The sequence below is a fragment of the Portunus trituberculatus genome, chromosome 18 (assembly GCF_017591435.1).
Source record: "Portunus trituberculatus isolate SZX2019 chromosome 18, ASM1759143v1, whole genome shotgun sequence".
NCBI classification, from domain to species: Eukaryota; Metazoa; Arthropoda; class Malacostraca; order Decapoda; family Portunidae; genus Portunus; species Portunus trituberculatus.
This window is the reverse complement of record NC_059272.1, coordinates 3,866,080-3,869,791: the sequence shown is the minus strand read 5'-3', so window position 1 is coordinate 3,869,791 and position 3,712 is coordinate 3,866,080.

The window sequence follows — 3,712 nt, the reverse complement described above, 5'->3', positions numbered from 1 at the left end:
CAAGGATCCCCAACATCTTGCCTGCTCTTCATTATATTCATGGATGACCTTATACGTATGATAAAAGAAGGAAATGTTTGTGATGGTTTCTTGCAATGCTTGCATATTCTTGTAATGATGGATGACACTGTATTATTATCAACATCTCGACATGGTATGGTGAGGAAATTAACTCAGCTTCAGAACTATTGTACTCAGTATGGTATGGCCATCAACCAAAGTAAAACCCAGTTCTTTGTAATTAATGGTACTAGTAGAGATGTGGAGCCGATGGTGGTGGATGGTATTGCTGTGAGGCATTGTGATTTGTATATTTATTTAGGTTCACCTTTTACGAGCGACGGTTCCCCGTCATCAGCTGTCAAAGCCCATGCTAAATTGAAATTGCCACATGTACTGAAATTTGTTTCCTTTCTAAGAAAAAATAATGATGTACCATTCATTGTAAAAAGGCGTGTCTTTGATGCAGCACTTACGTCAACATTATTGTATGGGTGTGAATCTTGGGTGGGAGCAGACATCAAGCCTGCGAGTAAATTGTATAATTGGTATCAAAGAACTCCTGGCTGTAAGACGGTCGACATGCAACGATGTGTGCTATGTAGAGTCAGGATATCCTCCCCTCTCAGATCTGGTCAAGCTAAAGCAGCATAGGTTTTTTCATAGTAAGTGGCAGGAGAGATCAGCTTACGCGGATGATCCATTATATTTTGTAATGAACCTTGTCAAGGAGACAAACACTGTGGTGGGAAAAATGGTGAGGAACTTAATAAGTAATGAGGTAACAGACATAAGTGTAGCCATGCATCAGGTCGGTGAATGTATCAGGTCTAGTGAGTCGTCTCGTCGCAAGGTGTATATGGAAATCAACCCAACATTGTCTGTTAACCCTGTTTATAAAGAAAAACACGATATAAAGGAATATCACAGGATGTCGTTCACTCGGTTTAGGGTGAGCGGACACTCCCTGGCCTGCGAGACAGGGAGATGGAATAGGCGAGGTCGTGGGCGTATACCAGTAGAAGAACGGTTGTGCGTATGTGGGGAAATTCAAACTGAACGACACGTCACTGAGAACTGTCCAATGACTCGACACTTAAGAGACAGGTACCAATTTGCTAGTTTGGAAGAGTTGTTTTGTTCTGATATGTTCGCACCAGAAAATGTATGCCATATAGTTCATGATATCCTTTCAGTATACAAATAGGGATTGGGAACTTGAATATTATGATATTTATTTTTATCTGGACATTGTATGAGTAGTTACTGGACTACAATTAGCTTGTATGTTGTTGTTAGTTTTAATTATCTGGGATTATTTGTTGTGATCTTGTCATTTTGAAATTTCTGTGTCATGTTGTGGTCAATAAACATCTGAATCTGAATCTGTGTGTGTGTGTGTGTGTGTGTGTGTGTGTGTGTGTGTGTGTGTGTGTGTGTGTGTGTGTGTGTGTGTGTGTGTGTGTGTGTGTGTGTGTGTGTGTGTGTGTGTGTGTGTGTGTGTGTGTGTGTGTGTGTGTGTGTGTGTGTGTGTGTGTGTGTGTGTGTGTGTGTGTGTGTGTGTGTGTGTGTGTGTGTGTGTGTGTGTGTGTGTGTGTGTGTGTGTGTGTGTGTGTGTGTGTGTGTGTGTGTGTGTGTGTGTGTGTGTGTGTGTGTGTGTGTGTGTGTGTGTGTGTGTGTGTGTGTGTGTGTGTGTGTGTGTGTGTGTGTGTGTGTGTGTGTGTGTGTGTGTGTGTGTGTGTCTGTGTGTGTGTGTGTGTGTGTGTGTGTGTGTGTGTGTGTGTGTGTGTGTGTGTGTGTGTGTGTGTGTGTGTGTGTGTGTGTGTGTGTGTGTGTGTGTGTGTGTGTGTGTGTGTGTGTGTGTGTGTGTGTGTGTGTGTGTGTGTGTGTGTGTGTGTGTGTGTGTGTGTGTGTGTGTGTGTGTGTGTGTGTGTGTGTGTGTGTGTGTGTGTGTGTGTGTGTTGTTTGTTTGTCTATCTATCTACCTGTGTGTGTGTGTGTGTGTGTGTGTGTGTGTGTGTGTGTGTGTGTGTGTGTGTTTGTTTGTCTATCTATCTACCTGTGTGTGTGTGTGTGTGTGTGTGTGTGTGTGTGTGTGTGTGTGTGTGTGTGTGTGTGTGTGTGTGTGTGTGTGTGTGTGTGTGTGTGTGTGTGTGTGTGTGTGTGTGTGTGTGTGTGTGTGTGTGTGTGTGTGTGTGTGTGTGTGTGTGTGTGTGTGTGTGTGTGTGTGTGTGTGTGTGTGTGTGTGTAGTTAGTGCATGAGTACTATTGGTGTAGGATAAGTAATAAGAGAAAGACGTCATACCAAGAGAAACAGGTTGCCATGGCTCCTCTATAGGAAAGAGCCACACGGAGCCATGGCAGACGTGTGAGGAGAGGCGGCCTCACTCACGCGGGGGCGAGGGGCGTTCCTCCTCTGGCTGGGACGTCCCTGTTTCCTGTGTGTTGTGCGGGGCGGCGCGGGGATGACCCTGTGTGTTCCAGGGCTCCCTGTGTGTCCGGCCGCCCTGTGTGTTGTTGCGGTGCGGCGCGTCACTGTGCCAGTGGCCGGAGTGTCGAGGCGGGTTGGCACTGTGAGGGGCGCCTCTGTAATTGTGTCTTGCGCGTGTGTCCTGCTGGTGTGGGGGCCGTGGGTGGTGTGGGGGACGGTGGGGATATTGTGGACGTGATTGGTAAGGGGGTTGGTTTTGATGTGAGGACCAGTGTTGGTAAGGGGGACGGGGGTTGTAGTGGTGATGGCGGGGGGGACGATGGGTTTGTTGGGGACGCTGAAACCGAGGACTGAAGGTCCTGGGGGCCGGTGTTGGTGGCCACGGCTTGGATGGTTGGGACAAAGTGTGGTGCGGCATGAGGGAGGAGAAGTCTGGTGGGGAAGTGTGGGACTCAGGTGGGGAAGGTCTGAGTATGGGGGGAGTGTGACGGGATAATTTTGATGGAGGAGTCTGGGGAGGAGACTCCTGAGGCCGAGATGGATGTTGGTGAAGTGACGGGGAGGATGGGACATATCCGGTGGGGAGGCAGCGATGGGGAGGAGTCGCTGTGACGGGGGAAGATGGCTGGTGAAGGGGAGGGGGAAGCTGTGAGATGTCCGGTGGGAGGCAGCGGCGGGAGAAGCCGCCGTGACAGGGGAAGGTGGCTGGGAGGGGGGAGTGTTGGGGCACGGCCGGCCACACCAGTCTGCGGAGAGCTGCGGCAACATGTGGCATGAAAGTCTCGGCAGAACACTTGAAGACGGCGGGACTTGGAGCACTGGCGGTGATTGGGGTCGGGGCAAGGCGATGCTGGAGGGCAGTGGTGGAGGGGGGAGGGCCTTGGTGTGTGGCCTGTGGAGGTGCCGGTGGAGGCGCATCATCAAGTGGTAGTGCCACGCGCACCTCATTGCTGCGGACACCTGCTGCGGGGACACTGCGCCATACAGGATCAGATTGGGCTGACCTGTCCCTGGTCGCTCAGGCACCTCAGGGCCAGCAGGGCGTGGCACGCGTGGCTGCCTCAGCCTTGGCCACAAGAGGCGCTGCAGCACGGCCAGCAGGACCCCCGCTGCCCACCACACCAGACATCGGGCGGTGAACAGCAGGTGCTGCTGCTGCAGGGTGGCCCTCGTGGCCTGGAGGCAGGCCACGTGCTGCGCGGTGCGACGCGCAGCCAGGATCGGGCCTACCACCGGCAGGCTCGACCCCCAGCCCCTCTTTGGCGCGGGGCATGCCGTGTA